This window comes from Lepidochelys kempii, chromosome 6 (genome assembly GCF_965140265.1).
Source record: "Lepidochelys kempii isolate rLepKem1 chromosome 6, rLepKem1.hap2, whole genome shotgun sequence".
Classification (NCBI taxonomy): Eukaryota; Metazoa; Chordata; order Testudines; family Cheloniidae; genus Lepidochelys; species Lepidochelys kempii.
The window spans coordinates 59,585,905-59,607,367 of record NC_133261.1 but is presented as its reverse complement, the minus strand read 5'-3'; the positions used below and the strand labels follow the sequence as shown (position 1 = coordinate 59,607,367).

General features: G+C 44.0%; 1 protein-coding gene across 6 annotated transcripts in view; it reads right to left on the bottom strand.

The window, feature by feature from the left end:
- Positions 1-21,463, bottom strand: part of LOC140912881 (transmembrane protein 263-like) — a 313,599-nt gene that overhangs the window by 67,991 nt on the left and 224,145 nt on the right. The gene's annotated exons all lie outside the window — the stretch shown is intronic.

Below are 21,463 nucleotides of genomic sequence, written 5' to 3'. Positions count from 1 at the left end.
TAGCTATCCACTCCTTTCAATGCAAACACAAAACAAATGCTTTAGGCATTTGAAATTATTTTTACCCAGAAGGCACTTGGAGTCTGTGCACATCCTGATGGGAATGAAGTCACAGACAACTATCTAACCAGAGTGCTCTCTCCATCAGAGATCACACTGACTGTGAACGTGTCATGTTAGATTTCTAGAGAAATAAAAGATTTTAAATGTATACAATCTAGATAATTTTTCATTAGCACGAGCTACGGATTGGAGCTCACCTGCCAACTGTGCTCACCTCGACATTTGCAATTCTGTGCATTTTGTGCTGTGAATTTACTTATGTTATTAAATCTTACTAAGAAACCAGAGCTGTGATTGAAACACCGAGCATAAAGCTCAAATAACTCTCTGCTAAAAAGCAACTCAGACTAGAGGGGTGGCAGATGCTACTAGAAAAAGGCTATAAGTTATATCACATATACATAGACATCCACACTCACATTCCTTCCCTTCTCACAACATAATGGGCTTTATTCTACCCAGAGCTCAAATGAGGTTTGAGCAAGTTTTTACTGAGAATCTCCATTTAAATACATTGCAAATTTCTGTGCTTCACCAGTGAAATTGCTTAAAATGGCATGAAATTGAACCCCCACAAAATGAGGGCAACCTGACAGGTCTGATAATGCAAGTATTGATACAAAGATTAGACAAGATTAAATTCTGCTATTTAGAGAGTAACAGTTCATAATTAGGGGTGCAAGGTTCTTTGTTGAAAATTTTAAGTGGTTTCCCACTGAATGCATTATAAAGATCATCACATTCCATTTCCGTTTCATAGCTTAGAATAAAGATTTTATCACATATTGGGGAACCCTCTTTAACAAACACTTCACCTGATAAAAAAGTAAACGTATTAACATCGACTAATTCCCTGCTCATCTCCAAGTGCCACACAATAGCAAAACTGAGATGCTGAAAACGACAAACCTATTCAGTCAAAGCCATTGGCCTCTCCACAAACTCAACCATTTATTATTAAGAAATAGCATTAGGACGCTGGACACAAATGGAGTTTTCCAAATGGCTACTGGTTATGTTGTACTTGCACCACTGACATGATGCACAATAAATAATTAAGCGAGATTATTCCTTATTGCTATTTTATTTGCTTTGCAATTTCCATTCATGGCAGCAACAGGACACTCCAAACAGAACATTTCTAGGATATCGGTGTTCTATCCAGGTGATTAAAATCACTTTGTCTTTGGCCTTTTATTATATAATACCACCTGAGGCAGTGTGCTATAATTGCCCGGCAATACATGACTTTAAGTGTATCTTATTGCTGTACAATAGAATGGAACACTGTTAAACCAATACCTGTTCAAGTAATTAACCTATTATAAAGAAAAAATAAATCAGTGCACCAAGGTTATGCATTTAAAAGAACTCCACTGTGTTTCTTTCATTTAAATTGCAAAGCGGATGTCAATGTTGTTTCAGATCTACAAAGACAATTATTTCATGCACCGTCAGGTTACTTGCAAATCATCACACATACACCAGAGTCTACGACGATACAGATTTCAAAGTGCATTGATATTCCACAATCTTTGCTCTGTAGTAACTGGATGGATTGGATTCCCTAGTTTAGCTTTCACTTAAACTTTTTTTCCCTTTCTCTAGATGAAATGGATGAATACACAATACAGACACTTTATGTGATCCTGCAAGGTTACCTGAGGTTTGACCTCTAGAAATGTGGGTTGTCTCCAGACTGTCTTGTTTGTTTTCATATGGATTGAATTTTATAGCCCTCATGAACAGGGCTATTCTGCAGGACTGGCCACATGTACGGTCTCACAACTACGCTCTTTTCAGATTTCCCTCTCCATGATTCTTCTAGCCTCTGTCAGGTGACTGAAGATGCCAGGGCTCCAAGGTTCAGCTCACCCTTGGGTCTGTCTTATGAACCAGTAGGCTAGCACAAACTGTAGTGTTTAAGGCTGGGAACTGAAAGAGGCCTGTGGTACCTGCAGACTTTCAGTGGGAGTTGGGTGTCTATTCCTTTGGGTTCCTTTGAGTAGGCCTACAATGATATAACTTGCATCATGCTCCTGATATGACCTTTAAAGTTCCGGGTTTAGAAAATTAATTTTTGTCCACAACAGCAAATACACCTGTGACCCCATACTTGGATTGTGCCAGCTCCTGGAGTCCCAGACTAAGCCTCTTGGGGGTCCTACCCTCAGGACAACAACTGGAATGACTACAAGAGCCCTCTGACACCATTTCCCAATGGACTTGGAGTCGGGGTGGGGACAGAATGGACTGGAAAAGCTTGCTGAGGCAGTTGGGAGGTTTCACATGGGGTGATATGGATAAGCAGTTTACAGGGCCAATGGTGAGCCAAGGCTGCTCAGCCCCACAGGGGAGGTCTACACTGCCTCTGGAAGGTACGATTCCCAGCACGGGTAGACAGACTTGCACTAGCTCAGCTCGACCTCGTGAGCAAACAATGGCAGTGCGGCTGTGGTGGCCATTGGCAACAGCATGGGCTAGCCCCCTGAGTCCAAGCATGGGCGGCTAGCGCAAACTGCTGCCTGTGTTGCAACCTCCGCACGGGTCGTTTTAGAGAGAGAGTTCGAGCTGAGGTAGTGCTGTGAGTCTGTCTGCCCATGCTGGGAATCACCCCCCTCCACGGCCGTACAGACATGCCCTCTGTGGGAGGGGACAGCCGGACAGAGACAAAAGACACTAGTTTTTGTTTCAGTTTTGAGTTTGGGAGCTGTGAGAGAAAGAAGCAGAACAGCTCAGAGAGTCTCTGATTAACTCCCACTTCCCACAAAGGGAGTCTGAACTGCTGTGGGAAGGTTGCATGGATCAGGATGATCCAACCCTGTGGAGATCCACGTCCAGAGTGGCAGAGATCTGACCCGGTGCTGGCTACTGAAAGCCAGCTGAAACCTTCACAGGACTTCAAATTAGAGAGCCAGCAAGCTTGGTAGGAGGACTGTGCCCTACCCATGGGCAAAGACAGGGTAAAGGGACCCTTTCTGTTTACACTAACCAATGTTCACAGTGTTGCAGCACTCATCTCAGGCCTCAATCTCAGCATGCCAACTACGTCGGAAGATGCCAGAAAGGGAGCTGGGAGTTGGAAAGAGTTGTGAAATGGGGAATTTGTTGATATGTTAATACGTATTAGTTAACCCGAATCATTTCCTTTCCTATTTTCCTGCTTCTAGTAAAGTTCCTCTTTGTTATACGGTTATTTTGGGGTGCGTCATTTCTTTGCTGTGGTGTGTTTTGATGTACTTTATTGTTTCTTGAGTACTTCAGGGGCTTTTCATATTCCTTGTCCTTTAGTAGCATTGTTCATTTCCCCAAGGGACAGTATGCCTTGGATCTCGGGCACAGTGACGAATCACCAGGGGTGGAGGCATCAAGCGTCAGAAAAAGAGCCGAAAACCCAACCCATGCGAGAAGAGGGGAGAAGTCACTCCAAGTGGCACATACCAGGAGGAGGTATGAGCCATACCTTGAGGAGGGGCTACACACCAGTAGTATGCTAGATGTTAAAGACCTATTGTATGACCTTGCCCAATGCGGAATTTTTTCCTGCATTAAAATATTTAGTGTTTTGTACAGTCTAATGTTAAAGATTCTACGTGATGGGACTTCCATCTCTTACTATGGAAAATTATTCTGTATCTCACTGTCAGGAAGAGGTCTCTGATATTCAGCTTAAATCCTTTTCTTAAATATAACACCCACCCCTGCCCTCCACATACTCAGACTATGTCTACATGGCCCCCACTTTGGACTACGGGGGTGTGAACTGTGGCGTACACTAATGTGCTGCTCTGTAACTCCATGTGGATACTGCAGGTGCAAATGAAAAGGTACCTAGTTCACATTAAAGTTTGTTAACCTGAACTAGGTACCTTTTAATTTGCACCTACAGCATCCACATGGGGAATTATAGCAGAGCACACTAGTATGTGCTACAGGTCACACCCCCATAGTCCCAACTGCAGGGCCTTGTAAACAAAACCTTAATTATACCCCCTTGGACCACCGTAACTTATTCCTCCCTTCTGCGGTGTTTGCTATCCCCAAATACAGTTACAATGTGTCTCTTTAGTCGCCTTATAGCATGGTAGACAGATTTAGTTTTTCAAAGTCTGTGCTCATAAGTCAATCCTGCCAGTTCCTTACTAATTTCTGCTGCTTCTCTCAGCATGGGGTTTCAGTATTAACCTATGAACAAAGAAACAGACGTCCAAGAAAAAAAATTACATTCTATTTTCTCTCATAACGTGGGTGAAGTGAGTTCTCTAACGTAACAGAATGCTAGAAAATGATGTGCCATGCCTATTTACAGCCCACACTACTGGACCACTACTGCGGGCTCCTGATATGTAACAAATATACCATATGCTCGAGAGCTGAATGGGAATGCACTGATCACCAGGCTTGAAAGCGGCCACTGAAGAAGCTGAAAGCCACAAGGAGTTTTTGGCAGAGTATTATGATCTCTGGCATTTTTCTATCCCCCAGGCAATAGTTTGCAACTACTGTCTTAAAAAAATAGTTTGCTGTTTGCATATGGAGAGTCTATGTATTACACCCCCACCACTTGCTGCTGTCATCTTTAACAATAAGCTTTCCACCTCAAATACCGCAAGAATAAGGCTACTCTAACGGGAAAAGCTTGAAGCCTACATCATGCACAGAAAACCAGCTGCTGAAGGTCATGACCCACCCCTCCCTGAACTGCCAGAGAAGCACGCACTCCTTTCCACTGCTGCATGTGCCTTTCATTCAAAGAGGCCTCACTGAAAGAATGACATTCAGAGAATGACTTTGGCTGATGGTTGCCGCAGAACAGATCTTACCTTTGGAAATCCAAACAAAAGATGCTTTTCCCTCGAGCACTGAATACAATTCCATATCCTAACAGGTGTCTCCAGTGCAGGTGGGTAACAAGGATGTGTGCATAGCTCACAACAAACTGGGGAGGGGAGAACTGATACTGTACCACCTGATGGTCCCTTAACATACTCCTCTCTCCTCCCAGAAACATACAGGATGAACATCAGATTCTGACTCGCAGAGTGTAGAAAGTTCACCTCAAGCACGTTTCCAGTCTAATGAGACTCCTCTCTAGTGCATCTCCTATTAGCAGATGGACAAATCCCAAAATTTAACAGTCAGAAACACTTTCCCTTTAACAACCTCCAGCCTCCCTAACCAGATTGTCAATAAACAGAGCATATTGCACAGATGGACTAATAACGCAATCCTAATTCAATTGCCTAGAACCATTTTCTGTGCACACTCTATTAAAAGCAGCCACTCAGTTAGTAATGTCTTAGAAAGCAGGACAGGATCTCCTTCTGAAGAAGAGAAAGGAAATGTACTGACTTTGATTAGCTGACATCTGTGAGACAGCTCTCCTTGATAGCACGCTTAATAGTCACCAGCAATTCTGTGTCCATGGACTGCGGCTTCCAGCCACCCTAACAATGTGATCAGCTTGCTCTTGCCTTTGACTTAACTTTCAGCCTTGTGACTCCTAATCGATTCACCCACCTGATCTGGAAGCGTCCAACAGCCTTTTCCATTAAGCTGAACAGATATTTGCGTTGAATGGGAATAAGTCAATGCCACGCACAAAAGGCCTGTTAATGTTCTTTCTACTTTCCTATTTCCCAGGGCCAGTGTGTAGAGAGGAATATACTCCCCAAAGAGAGGAGAAGCAATTTCTGTTTGGTCAGTGGACTACCTGCCTTGACATAAATGCTTCTTTTCTTTCTTTACCTTATGCCAAATTTCTTGGTTGATTTTCATTCACTACATGTTGTCTTCACTCACTAACTGAGGAGTGTTATGAGCAAAGCTTGGTATGGGGGAAAGTGGGAGAAGGAACCAGACTCCCCTGGTGTTATGTTTAAAGTTTGCTCTTCCTATTATTTAAAGCCAGACCGCCAGAAGCCACGGGCTGATGCACAGCAAGGGATTATCTTGCACAGGTGGCACCTGTGAAGTTCATGAGTTTCAAATCAGCTGCAAAGAGGGTCCCATCAACAGAGGTGGTGCTTGGGGACAGAAAAGTCCAAAGAGCTGGCTTACTCCTCCATCTGCACTCCAGATCAAAGGCACACAGAGAGTAGTTCACGTTCCATATGCTATTAGTCTCTCTTTGCCCTGGTTTGGGGGCAGTGGAAACTATGTTTGAGGTTAGGCAGTGTGACTAAAGCACACGCACACAGGCCTACAAACTAAGTTTTGGAAGTTTTTTTTCTTTGCATTTACTGTCCAGGCTTCCAGATCTGCTGTGCTGTATGAGTGACCTGGAGCACAACGCTTTCTCCTCTGATGGCTGTATAGATACAGTACCATGACAAGCCTCACCTCTCCCTTAATCTTCTTTCACTAACTGTCACACTGGAGATCCATCCTGCCACCTCTGGGTATCCTTCCCTCTTTCTCCTACTCCTGTGAGGTATCAATATGCTTGAGAGAGCCTCAAACTACTAAGAACTCCTTTGAAGATAATGGGACTGGATGGCCCATCATGGCCAGTTGTGATTGATTCATGCGCTACTCACTGCAGAAAGCTCTCTCTGGGCTCTGAGCCTGACAGCAATAGCTTTCTCTTTGCTGTTTTGCCTTCTTAATTTTTTTTTAAATATTCAATATACAGTATTCTTTATTTTGGCATTACCTTGGGGGAAAAACTTGCTGTACATTATCTTGCACACTGTCTGGGTAATGGCTTAGCCTTGCACATCACTTTTCTTTTCCTCTGGCATCTTGACAAGCTCTTGGGCAGAACTATTTGAGAGCTTGAAGCAATGTTTCCACTTTTGAAAGCTCTCTCACAGTATGACCAGGAGCCAACACTGGAGAAAAAGGCCAGTGAATCAGCAACTAAGCAAGGAGAGCTCTCTGCATTAGTCAGTACAGCCACAGTACATTAACTTCTTTGGCAATATGTTGAGAAACAGAGGCTGTGCGCTTACTACCAGTTCTTTCGAGAGGGCAGCTGCAACACCTCTTGAAAGCACCATTTATTCAGACAATACATTGGAAAGAATAACAAAGAATTATTCTTTCCAATTAGCTGAATTTAGGGCTTGTAACAGTGAGGCACTGAATAGATTGGCTAGAGTCAGGCATAATGGGGAAAGATACACTGCAAGCTTCCCTCTCAGGTCTTGCCAGTCATGTCCCACACCATACCTCATTATACCAGCCTCAGGCTCTCCACACTTTTCTTCTAGTGCACCTCAGTACTGCCCTTCAACATGCCCTGAGCCTCTCTTTTAGCAAAGGAAACTGGTAATTGTACCCAATTGTTGGGAAATAAAGTGATGATACAAAGCATTCAGTAAGTTCTAGGCTGACGCCCCCAAACTCATTTTACTTGTGACCCACTCAGAATTTGAACCCCATCTAGTGCAGTAACTCACCGCAACACTTAATCTACTCAGAAATTGGTAAAAAATGTGCCAACACAGAGATATGCTTGATAGGCAGAAATCTAGCTGGATGATCTTGCATACAGATAATTTGAGCTCGAGAAAAAAAATTGAAAAGAAGAAAAATGTCTATCAAAGTCCAAGAATGGTAATTATCAAGGATTTAATGGAAACTCACTTCTTGACAAACTGCATGTTAAGAAATTAGAAAGAATACTGAATATTTTAACACCAGATCTCCGTTGGCGGCAGGGAGGAAGAGGGGAGGGAGAGAGAGAGAGAGAGAGAGAAAACAAAACTGTTTTCTTCAAAAAAAAATCTCATTTGAAAAGTTAGCTCCTGTTGAGCTGAGCTACTGGGAAATAATATAATATATCTGTCCATCTCCAGAATATCTGGTGACACTTCCAGCAGGGACCTGCAGCAGATCCAACATCTTATAATATCCTAATTAAATGGCTGTTATTCATATAAGGGAGGCACAGTGGTCGAAGTGACACACCAGATAACATGACAAGCCAGGCTGGCCTGTTGACAGCAACTGCTCCAATAAGTCAAGTCTAAGTGAAAAGTGGAAACATGAACACAAGTAAAGTGATTACAGAGGGCTAACTTCTCCCTTTCATCTAATGTGTGTTGACAATGCGGGCTAGTATGATTTAACTGGCTGCCAAAGAACATCCAGAGATTACTCTATATAGTCCCTCCAGTAGCGTATTTCTGTGCATGTACATAGGCATTACACAAAGGGCAGCAGGCACTGCTCTGAAATACCTGGATGGACTCTTAGAAAGTTATTGCAGAATCTTGATTAGCCCAAACAGACCTGGATCACCTCTTAATTGTGTCAAAGAGAGCTAGCAACTGTATGAAAATCATTTAATTCAAGTAACCAATAGGCACTATTGTGATACTGCTGAATGCAGTCACCAAGAGCCAGATTTGCTGGGCTTTTCAGCTTGTGGGGAGAAAAGATACGTCATAAATTTTAAATCTAGCCAGCTAGCAGAAGAAAACCTAATTTGCTGGCTGTCCAGTTGGTCATCTAAAAATTTCAATATTTGGAGCTAGGCCGTCTTAGCCTGAAAACCTGAATTGGGTATTTCCCTCAGCTTGTTTAGTTTTGTCTCTGCTGTGCTGGAGATCTGGAAAGGTGTTTGAGCAACAGCATAAGAAAGAAAGAAAGAAAGAAAGAAAGAAAGAAAGAAAGAAAGAAAGAAAGAAAGAAAGAAAGAAAGAAAGAAAGAAAGAAAGAAAGAAAGAAAGAAAGAATCTGGAGTGATGGCAGAAACCAAAACCCCTCTCCACCCCCACCCACAAAAACTGCCAGCTATGTAAGATCACCAGCCAAGTGCAGGTTCAGGGAGGGTAGCAGCATATTACTCTACAGCAGTGATACTCAGATCTCAGTGGTTTCAGGAGCCAAATTAGCAATCAACATTACCCAAGAGCCACAATAGTGTGAATTCATTGTTTCATTTACTAAAGTACTATATATTCTTATTTAAACAGTATGACGGGGAAATATTTAGGTTTTTTATATATATATAAAATTTTCACAGCAAAATGACTGACCAAGTATTATTATTTTATCAACTACAACTGGTTAATAACATAGTAACAGCATCCTGATTGGTTAATAATTAAATCACACTGTGTTTTGATACCATGTGCTGCACAGAGCTGCAGTAGCCACTTGCAGCTCGTGAGCCTCAGTCTGAGTATCACTGATCTACAGTGACAAAGGGATACAAAAGTTATTTTCTGAGACTTGCTGCTCTAGAACAGCCCCATTCAGGCTTCATCCAGAATGCTTAGGCCAATTTAGATGTCCTTCCTCAATGTCTGCATGGCCACTCAGAGAACTTGACTAGATGGACATTCCCCTAACAGCCAGCAGTTGTTTCTCTTCCCTGTTCACTGTGCTGCTCTTTAACATGCCATGGAACTTGGGCTGCTCTAACACACCATCCCCAGTGTCATGGCTCAACTGTTCCAAGTTCCATGGTGTGCAAGATTGAAGGGGATGAGACCAGCACACTGAGGCGTTCAGCACACTTTCCATTAAGGTAGAGAGTGAACTGGAGGGACTTACTGTGAAAGCCTGAAGTGGCAGTTGGGAACCACTGATTTCTAATGTCTTCAAAAAAATATCAACTGGTTTGGACTGAAAGAAGAAGGGGAGAGGGAGGGACAAACACCAACAGCAACTGAGATAGATGCAGTACCATAATTTAGAGATGTAAATCTAATATCACAGTCACATTCATCTCCAGCTGGCTCCCAGAGTTAACAGAGGGTTTAATTGTCACTGTAGAAGCAACCATGTTAATCCTTATTTTCAAGGACAGTGATAAACCATTGATTCCCTAAACAGCAAACATCTAAGAACGTCCAGCTCTCTTTAAATAGAAAGCAGGCCTGTGAAGACTGAATAAGTGAAACAGAGAAGTCACATGTCAGTAAGAACACCAGGAAGAGCTGTTGCCCTTTGTCCACAACTTCTAGGGATGCCATTAGCTCAGAGAATGAATATCAGAAATGTACACACTGGAACCTGCCCATCTAACTTATATGAGTCCACCCAACCCTTATCCCAACGTCAAAGAGACTCTACCTTCTTATTCCTTTTAAACCCATTGTCATCAGTCCTGGTCATGTCTCTTTCTTCTCTTTGGATCCTCCGCTACTACACCGGTTTCCAGCAGACATGCCTAAGCTAGCAGTCTCTGCTGAATCCTAGGATAACACAGTGGTGCTTTAACATTTTGCCTCCTCTGAGCAGAGACGTGTATTAAATGACTAGAGACAGGATTATGATGGGACGGCACAGAAGAGAGATTTTGCACTTTTGCCCTAATGCTGGGGCACAACTATGGGACATCAGTAATCATTGGCACTCATCACCCTAGTATTGGAGAGTCTAAGAAATGCCAATAATAAAATAAATATAGCTGTCCTTTTAAAAACATACCAAGAGTAGAAGGGGAGTACTCCTAGAACTGTGCCAAATGCAATCAGTGAAGGAGAACAAGCATTTAAAAGAAGGCAGCTCAGAAACCCTGGACTCAACAATGTCCCACCAGGGGACAGGTTTCTGGTCTCTACAATGTCCCACCAGGGGACAGGTTAGATACAGTAGGAAACTGACACAGCAATACTATACAGGAGTGGAGGACATGAAGTGAAGAATACAACTCAAACTGTGGAGCGAAACATAGGCTGGCAGAGGGCAATTACCCAAATTGGAATCTAGCCAGAGCCCAGGGGTTAAACACTTCAGCTTTTGAGAGACGTGTCATACATTCTTTAATGGCCAGAAGGTGTCAGGACATCCGTTTCAAATCTGATTGGAAATACCATGTGGGGGTAGGGAAAGGCGGGTACACCCGAGGGCAGTGGGGCAGTCATGACAGCCTGTGAAGCCACAAGATCTCTTTCCCTCTCCGGTGCTGAGGGAGGTGGTGTGGGAAAGATGAGGCAAAGCCAAGATTATATTAAAATACGTTCAGGTGCTTGGCAACATCAGTGCACCATTAAAGGCATTCCTGTCCTCTCCATGGCAACGCATCGATATTGTATTAAAACATGGAGTAGTGCAAGTTTCCAAACAATTACTGAAAAACACAAACAAGGCAGAAGGAGCCAAAAAAAGAAAAGGGGGGGGGGGCGGGAAAATGAGCGAGGCCAGGTTTCAAAGGGTGGTTTGGAGATTTCATTTCGTTACTGGTTCTTCTCCAACAAATCTTCTGTTCCTGACAGCAGGGTTGGGGCATGTGAGGGGGTAGAGGAGACACACACAGAAGTCTCGTTTTGGTTCAGAATTGGAGGCAACGCCTCACTCAAATCTTGTTAATTTGTGAAGCTGCCGGAGTGATTGATGCTCCAAGCAGCAGCAGCTTTCCTTGCAGCTCACAGAATTGCTATTAGAGAGCTAAAGAGCCTAGCGCTCCTTCCAGGAGCCCTCGCACTGAATACAAACATCGGGACTTCTCCTTCACCAGCCACCAGCCTTCCTCCCCACCCCCCTTCGAGTTACTTTGAAGGAGCCTTGGAAACAAGAGACTTCGGAAAGAAAGGCTGGCTGTCTGTCTAAACGTTGCATCCAGTGCAAGCACGGGGACACACGGTGCGTGCCTGCCTGCCTTCCAGGGGAAGGCATGAGCTGGGGGCAGGACCGCCTTGCGGTCAGTGGAGATTTGCAGCAGAATGGAATGTAGATCTGTGTGTTTTTATCTGCAAAATTGAAGTTGATGTGCTGCCTGTGACTAGTGCGCTAGACTGAATCACACTGATGTATTCACCCGGCAGGGTGGGGGCTGGGAAGGATCGATTGCAGAGGACCCCTTCCCATCTGTCAAACCTCAGCATGAAAAGATGGGGTTATCCCCCAGGCAGACAGGCGGATGTCCTCCCTCCACCCAGAAACTCCTCTCTTCCCCAAAGCCATCTTCATCTCTCCACAGGTCATGCACGTGTCAGGGCCAATCTCCTGCCTCTTCAGTGGCAGTGAGAGAAAGAGAGAGGGCTCTGCTTTCATTTTGCAGTCAGAATTCCAAAGGGAGGCAGGCGGAAGAGGGTAGGGGAGAGGAACAACATTTTGACAGCGTGCAATAATGAAAAGATGACAGAAGCCTCAGACGGAGGAGCAAAGAGTCTCTCTGCTTCCCATGCACAATGATGATGAAAGGGAGCAGATGAAGGATCATGCAGCAACGGGGCTGCATGCAGAACAGAAAGTGCACAGCTCCATTCCACCAGGGACCACAAAGTTTGAGTGAACTGGCAGGGGGTTGCTGCGTTTCTCCTGGGCTTTCCCTGAAGGCTTAGCCAGAGTGGAATGGGGCGGTTGGGCTTCCTCTGACTTTACTCTGCAATGTGCTGCTCTGGGTTTTCAATGACCTGTACAGTACTACAGCCCCTAATTTCAGTAGTGCTAGATGAGAAAGGTTTTAGAATAAATTTACAGGCTCTCACTTCCTCCCTCATAAACTGAGGATTTCACCTTGTAGTCTGGAGGAATAGTCTCTAAGGAATAGGTTTGAAGAAGCTCTGATTTTGCAGGGCACCATACAGAAAAAAGTTATACCTAGCCTCTCTGCCCACTAATTTACTATGCCTGGAGCAGACTGAGGAACTGTAGGAACTTACAAGGAGAGAGGAATCTCAAAGGGGACTGCGAATGGGGGACAGAACCTTTCACCACTGGGTCGTGGGTTCAGATCTCAGGTCAGCGGTGACTCAATGCTGTTACCATATTGTTACTGCTTCGTGACCAATGTGAACTAAAGTTTGGGGGACTCAGTTGCTGACAGCAGTCTGTAGACTGCTGCAAGTGATCATTCAAGTCCCCCTTCCTCTTGTACGTAATTCAGCAGTGGGACCAAGGCTATAGAGAGGGGACCTTCCAGGCCACAGGAAACACACCCTGGTTGGGCGATGTGCATGTGGGAAACCTGCCTTGCTGCTGGCCCTGCTGCGCGTAGTCTATCTTTGGGGCTGTCAGTTCAGCACATTTTGACATACGTTTGGTATTTTTTAAATGAAGAGCTGATGGCAAGTGAGTCAGATGGGGCTCATTTACCTCAGCGGGGTCACTCCATTTGGATCCCATTGCTGGATTATCTCCTCTCTTCTATCACTTCTACTCAGATGGCCAAATCTCTCTCTCTCTCCATGCCCCAGTCTATCCCCTGCCACCAGGTCTCATGCTATTAGCTTCCTCTCTGGCATCCTGCTGCCACCTGCAACTCATTTTCTCCAAAATTGATCTCTCCTCTGAATCCTCCCCCTTCCTTCTCTGTCTTCATGATCAACTCCATTATCCTTCCTCCCTCCCAAGCGTGTTATCTTTTGCTCTTGTCTCCTCTTCTCTCTCCACTCCATGTTACACTCTTGCCAAGTCTAATCTTCTTCCTTTTCGATCACAAAATCTGTCTCTTTTCTTGCTCTCTGCCCCCACCCCACTGCTAAAACCACTGCCCATCTTGACATTGTAGCACATGGAACAGTATTTGCCCTCTCCCGTCTCACCTCTTTGCCTCTCAACTCTGTCTTCTCCAGTGTACCAAAATCAGAGCTGCTAACATAATTTTTCTTTCCCCCTCTACTCTGACCATATCTCTTTTTTTCTTGTATCCTTACATTGGTTCCATATGCCCAACAACATTTAATTGAAGCTCCTTATCTTCCCCGCAAAGCCCTGTACATCTTACCCCACATTTATCTTTGCTCTAATTTCCCCTTTATCATGCTCCCGATACTCTTCTCAATCCTTCCTTTTTATTTCGTATTAGTGGAGGAAGGATGGCCGTGTGGTTAAGGCATTGAACTGATACTCTGATATGAGCTAAATTCCAGGCTCTGCCACAGACTCTCTGTGTGATTTTGGGCATGTCACATACTCTCTCTGTGCCTCAGTTCCCCATCAGTGAAATGTAGAGAACAGGACTTCCTTGCTCTCACTCTCGGCCCATCTTTTCTATTTAGATTGTCATTTCTTTGAAGCAGGGATTGTCTCTCTCTCTATATATTACGTACAGCACCTAGCACAATAGAGTGATTTTGTGGCTTTCTAGATAGTAGTGCAACGTCTCCCTCTGTCATCCACTCCCACTCTCAGCTTTGCACCTTCTTTTATGCCACCCCGTATGCCTGGAGCAGCCTTTCTCCTCATCAACCAAACTTTCCCAAATCTTTCAAGTCCTTTGAAACCCCCTCTTCCATTCATCTCTCCTCTCCTCTTTTAATCACTTCAAATCCCATTATTTGGGGCCTGTTTTCCTGTGACTTGCCTGCCTTAGTGCCTGATTCTGCCAGGTGTCAAGCACCTTCTGCAAGTGTGAACATCTACAGGTCCTTGAAGCCAGTAGGAGTTGAGGGCACTCGCCACCTTGCAGGATCAGACCCTTAAATTGTGAACTCATCAGGTTTGTAAAATCCATCCTGTTTGTAAGTGTCACAGACCACTGCCAATAAATAAATAATAAGGTCAAGGTAATAATCCATAGTATCTACATGGGACTTTACATTTTTCCACAGCATTCTACCAACACTGATAGACTGACTGTTGCCACATTTTGCCCAGCTGGGATCCACACGCTTCCCATCATTATGTAGCTCACTCCTGAATCCATTTTGTTTAAGTCTTCTATTCCTCAGGACCAGAGGATGTGCTCACTCGTTGTACTAAATGAGGTAGTTTCCCAGATGGAAGGTGCTTTTTTCTACCTACTTTACTTAATGATTCTCTTTGTTAATTTTAAATAGCTTTTTAGAATGAATAATTCTAATGGCGAAGGGACAACAGCAATAGAAACCAGCGCGCTCTTTGGACAGGGAGGGGATGTCTACATTGCAATTAAAAACTCGCAGCTGGCCCATGCCAGCTGACTCTGGCATGCTGGGCTTGGGCTGTGAGACTGTTTAACTGCAGTGTAGTCTGAGCTCTGACTCCCGCCTTGCAGTGTCCTACAGCCCAGGCTTCAGCCCAAGCCAGGAAGTCTACACAGCAATTAAACAGCCCTGCAGCCTGAGCTCTGCAAGCCTGAGTCAGCTGGCACAGGCCAGCTGTGGGTGTCTAACTGCAGTGTAGAACTTTCTTCTCATGCTCTGCTCCCTTATGACTTCAGCATTGACTGGGAGGAATTTCCTGCTCCATGGGGGAAATATAGTTTGGTTTCTCAATTAACACAGCACTTGCCATGGAGATTGTGCAAAGCTTTCCCATTTTAGGAGTGGTAGTTTTGGAATGTGGAATGCTCTCTATTGTTCTGAGGACTGAGTGCATGTGCAAAAAACTCTTTCCCGTTGACTCAAACACGGCACCAGTAGTGAACGGTCTATTGCTCAAGAGCTGAATGTCAGAATACAGAGCCGCCTGAGGGAAATACCACCTTAGAGATAATTTCTTAAAGGTCACCAGCTGTGAATCTCTTCAATCTGCTGATGCGTATTGATAGAATGCAGATGTCCAGTGGGAGTCAGGCTACGGACGCAGGCATCTCCATCCGACTGGATTCCTCCCACATGCAGTGCTGCTTCCACAGGAAGGTCACACACTCACCAGGCCATGTCTTCCCTTAGAGCTGTGGGCCGTGAGTCCTCACCTAATTTTACAATTAACTTTTTGAACCATTTGCTGAACACAGAAGGCATTTTTAGTGCCTTGGGAAAAGTGGTGGAGTTGGACCATGAGGAGAACCCCTGCCTGGCTAATGCGGTGCTGAGGAGTGGCTTCTCCTATAACACCACTGTCAGCAGCAAGGATTGTTCTGCGCTGACAGGAGCTTGTACTAATAAATCCTGTTGTTATTCAACCATCCCTCGTAAAGGCAACGGGAGGGGGAGAGATGTGTCAGCTCAGAGATGTGCTGACAACATCACAACTCAGTACGCAAAAGGCAAAAAGGTCTCAAAGGAGTCACTTGCTCAGCCCTGCATTTTTAGATGAAGCTGTGCTAATATGAACGCTAATAAATTGCTGCAGCCACACAGCTTTCTGCATGCAACCTCACGTTTACACAGCTCTATGCTGTGTGCTGCTTTCAAGAGAGAAAAGCCACCAATTGCAGGACACTAATGCTGTGACACTAATTGTTTCACATACAGAAAAAGGAACCAGATAAACTCGATCCTCTTTGATATCAGGGATTAATAGACTTAATAGATTGTTAAAATGATTCACAACACACACACACACAACTGATCTATATAACCATGTGCTTCCCTCACTGTAATACTTGTATTCCTTCCTCCATTCCCTCTGTTATATCCACTTGTTGGGTTTTGTCTCAGACTGTGAGCTCTTTGGAGCAGGAACTGTCTCTTGCTATGTGTTTGTGCAGCACTTACCCTAAGGGTTCCTGATTTTACCGGAGCTTCTGGGTGCTATTTAATACAGGAAATAAAATAATAAAAATTGGACAAACCTGGAATAATGCGGCAACCAATCAGCATCTAGCCTCCATATAAACCACAGAGAAGCTTCTGTCAAGGATATCCCCACCCTCCCAAACACCCGCTATTTGAAGACTGAATAGCTATGGAATCCACTGTGGTCAGTGTGTTATAATTGCTTAGAAACTCAGAAAAAATGCTGAATCAAAGGGAAGTAATAAATATAGGAAAGTGATATATGGGGTGAAACCCACGATGCACAACACTGGTCTGTTGTTCAGTGAAAACAGGTAACATTGGTTAAACAACATTCAATTAGTGACGGACAATATGGTAAAATGAAATGTAGTCGACAAACTTTATTCCTTTAAATTTCAAGAAGTGTAGTTTTGAGGGGGCATAGCAACCCAGGCATTTCCTCTTCTGGCTTGCTGACAGTCATTGGGTAATTTTTAAAGTCCCACCTTTCTTTAGGCTACTGTGTGTTTCATTATTCAGAGTTGGAGTAACACAAGAAAGTATGACTGCTTTAATCTTACTTCAAATGGGATCACTTTTTAATAAAAGTGGAGGAGTACTAATGCAGAAAACAGGACTGATACAACATACCCTGTTTCAGTTGCACTGCTGGCAATATTCCAGAGGAGCAGTTGTCCATTATCGAGCACGGTTTATGATTTGGTCACTAAAATCACACCATACCTAGCTTACTTTGCTATAGATTGTTTTGGTGGCAATGCTAACCATGAGCTAAACTTCAATAGCTGGTTAATCTTATTAAGCTTAGGTACTAAAAAGCCCTCAAGACATCTAAAGTTGACTAATGTTTTTGTTTAACAATTTGCATCCCTCACTGTCTCTTTTAATGTGTTTGTGCCTGTTTAATCTTCTGTGAACTCTTCTCTCTGTCCTTCTGACATGCATAAAGTAAATTTGGGGAATATGGCTAACAGAAATGGGAATTCTTGGAAAACAGAACTGGACACATCTCCTGAAGGAAACATGGTTACAGCTTGTGACATTTTTTGGGAATGACATATTCCAACTGGAGTCCTTGTGGTGCGGACACCACACCTGGCTGCAGCAAAAGCCCCACTCTGCAGCTGCTCTGACACGCCTTTGTTATTACAAAACACGTCTCTCTGGGAAATAGCGGTTTTCATATATATCAGTTTTGCTACACGGTTGGTCTTTCAAAGTCAATTCCACTGTCTAAGCAAAACTGGGCACGTTTCTGGCTGCTGGTGGGTGAATTTTCACTTCATGGAATAGAGGGAAAGAAAATCATTGTGTTATTTTGATGAAGATGCCTTGCACATTTTGACAAACTGAAGTCCCTGCTGGGCGTTTACTGGCCATGAAGCTCTTTCATATCTCATTCATTATCAGAGAGAGACGGGAAAATACTTCCTCGTTTCTCTTGCGTATGAGTAAATTAGTGAAAACCACAGAGACTCAGTTTCATTTAAAGTGATGGAGTGAGACTGGTTGCAGCCTCTGCACAGTGGGGACTGGGCTGAGCTGACTCAGTGCAGCCTGCCCTGCAATTCAAGAAAGAGATTACTTGGAAATTTCTCTGCTGAAACGCTAACTGCTTACATAAGATGAACCTCAAGTCAGGATGATGCTGTAAAGTCCAAATCCAAAGCTCAAGACTGAAGCTCCAGCTGAAAGCCCCACGTTCCTCAGCTCCATATCCACATCTTGACCACCCTCTCCAGTAACCCAGAGATCTTGCAAGTCCCAAGTATAAATATATGTGCCAAACTTGTGATCCCTGCATGATTTTTATCACCGCTGTTAATAGCAACAACCATAATTATAGTTTATCTTAACTGATATAAATCAAATAATACAAATAATTCTGGAGTTTCTTTCAACCTCATACAGAGGTGATGTTTTACCAAAAATAAACCCCAGCTCTGGCATATTACAAGGCAGAGGGAGCTGAGTGTGAGGAGAGAAAGCAAAGGACTCATTTTAATACTGACTGATTCACACACACACACCCCAACATCCATCTGAAGCCTTATCTCCACTAGCTTATTTTCTCTAAAATTTCCACTGTTACTAACTCCGATGCAGCTTTAGTGTAGACAAGGCGCTGGTGGCTGCTGGTATTCTTGCCTCCAAGTTGCCCAGACTTGCTCTGGGTGACATGGTGAAAATACCATTGATTAGTGGGGCCTTGTCTAAATTAAGAGTCCCAACAACTGCTACCACTGTGCAGCAGCAGTGGCATTAGCAATGGTGGGAGAGCGTAGGGGAAAAAGTTTAGTGTAGATACAACAGATTTGAGACTAATTTTGAATGTTTTGGAAACCATCTCTTGGAGAACAGGTAGGGAAGATTTTGTGAACAGTGGTTAGTTCAATAGCCTTTCATTTCTGGAAGCAGGGTAGCAAGGGACAAGGAGTATCATTGCATTGATTATAATCTTTATGTATTAACATCTCAATATCACCAGACAGCACGATGCAAATCAATATCATAATAATACTTAGCACTCAATAGTGCTCTAAGCTTTCTGCACGCATTAACTAATTAATTGGCTACAGTCTGTTCAAGAGAGTCCTAGAACTGGAAGAGCAGGGAGTTCTGTAGTCAAGGATTAAAGTACAGTGACAGAGTGGAAGGGTGAAAGCTTGCATACTGCCTGCCTGTTCTATGCTTGGCTCCGGCTCAAGCTTGGCTCCGGCTCAAGGGACTACTTAACTCCCTGACAAATCTACAAAATGCGTTGACATCTAAAGCAGCAAAAGAACCCGTCGGATGACTTAACATAACTCATAGTGCTGCTTGGCTCTACCTTCCAGCAAGCCTGAATTCATACTGAGCCTGGTAATATAGAGTGCATACTCCTTTTCAGTGGTTTCTCTCTCTGTGTAATGCACACATACAAGCCTAGTCTCTTGAGGAAAAAAACTCCATTATTCCATGAGTGTCACACTGCATGTAGACTCAAGAGTCATGACATTTTCACACAGTTCCTGCTCCGCCACATGAAAACTCGCTGGAATATTGGGACCTCCAGCATAAATGCCATTAATCCAGGTTCTTTCACGGCACTTGTCACAATGAATCCAAGAATTTACCTATCCTACTTCCTTATGTAACCCACACACCTCCTGGGTGTAGTGCTCTGTACCCTTTAGTGGCACCGAGACCACTAGAGATTAATGAGTCTGCTACAATCTTAGCTAAGGGCCATGTGGCTTTTAGCTCATGCAGTAGAAGCTCATGCACTAAGCTCCAGAGGCCCCAGGTTCCATCTCAATGACCAGGGTCTGTCAGTGTTACACTTACTTGTGTTATTGTGATGGTCTCATGTCCACAGGACATAAAGGGGGGCATTGGGAATGACATGACACCAAGCTATTTAGACATTCAATCCTCAGAAGAACATGAGACATGGATACACAAACCGAAGAGGACAATAAGATTCCAGACGCATGGCATGGCATGGCAGTCATCTGATCTTTTCTGAAAGCTCTGCCACTCATTATCTCAGAGGGATGGCCAAGCTCAGAGCTGGCAAGATAAGAAACAGAAAACCTGAAGAAACAAAACTGATGCTACTGTGTGCCACCAGGAAAAACTAAACCCATTACTCAAGGACAGTACGGCTATAAATGTCTTCAAACTGCAGCAGACACTGAGTTCACACCAAAAATAAGACAAATCACAATCAGCTCTGTTCTCCGTGAGTATTGATAAGTCAAGAGCTCCCTGTTAGTTGAGAGGCAAGCATGCTGGGAAAGGAGGGGGAAGAGCAGCCACTTCCAGACAAGCTGCCTCATTCAGGCTGCCAACAAACTGCTGCCTGTTGCAGACGAGCCATCTCAAATACTGAGCCACAGAGCAGCACCAGCCAAAAAGCTGATTAATATATTGTTTCAAAAGCCACAAGCAGATGCAGAGGTAACATGCACAGGTGGTTATCTGTCAAGGCTCAAGCTTCTCTCTAACACTGCAGGATGGCAGCATTTGCTCAAAATCTCCCTTATTACACAACTGAGGCACAGAGAGAACACTCAACAGGCCATGGAATTTTAGAGCGCTTCCCACAACTGTACCCTCAGTCCAGGGTACCAAGCATGCTCCCACAGATGCTACATACCTCAGCACAAAATGCCTTATTTTGAGTTGCACAACCCCCAAACCACCTGTACTTCATGGTCCACTGGTTAGCTCACATGAGCTCTTCTCTGATCAATACACAGGAGATGTACATACTTAACTTGCGTTTCACATCTTGGGGGCGGGGGGAAGAAGTACTGATAACTGTGGTGTACTGAAAACTTTCACCATTAGCAAAAGGAAATTTTGGCCAGAAGTATTGCTATCAACCAGCTACTGTGTTCATACTGAAAGGTGGGGAAAATAGCTCCCTACATACAGAGCAAAATTGTGGCTTTGCTCTTGTGAAACGGGCATAGGGTAGTATGGAGCTGCTTTAGTGGCTCTGGATAGATGCCAACTGGACCAGGGAACACGCTGTTTAGTGTTCTTTACACCTACGGCAGAAAGGTCAACATGCACTCCCCCCAGAGCTACTGCCAGACACAAATAGGAATACGGGAGTGGGGTTAACATCCTCTTAACTTGCCCCAGGCAGGTCATCTTGGTGTGACAGAATGACCCCAGCACTCCAGGGTACAGAAGGTCTGATTGATGCCTGGCTTCTCCACAAATGAGATGAGGTGGGGAGAAAAGGAGCAAAATTCTGGTCACTCCTAACTTGTACAGCTCTGCTGTATCCTACAAGATGCGAGAGTCTATAAATATAAGACACAACTTTATTAATATAAAGAAAAACAATTATTTTGAAACAGCTGAGCTTCCTACCCTTCTCCCCCCGATAACTGACAACTCAGAAAAGCAAGGAAATGAACATGGCAATGACAAGGTATGTGTAATCTTACACATCAGTTAAGTGATTTGACTTTACATATCCTTGCTTTCATGGGTTTGTATCAAGTATGTGGTGTGTGTAACAAGCCCTAACAGCTTCACAAACAAATTTTTGTGCATTAACCCTCCTAGGGTTTGGTTTTTTTTAATGCTCAAGTAGCGGACGTGGAAGAGGG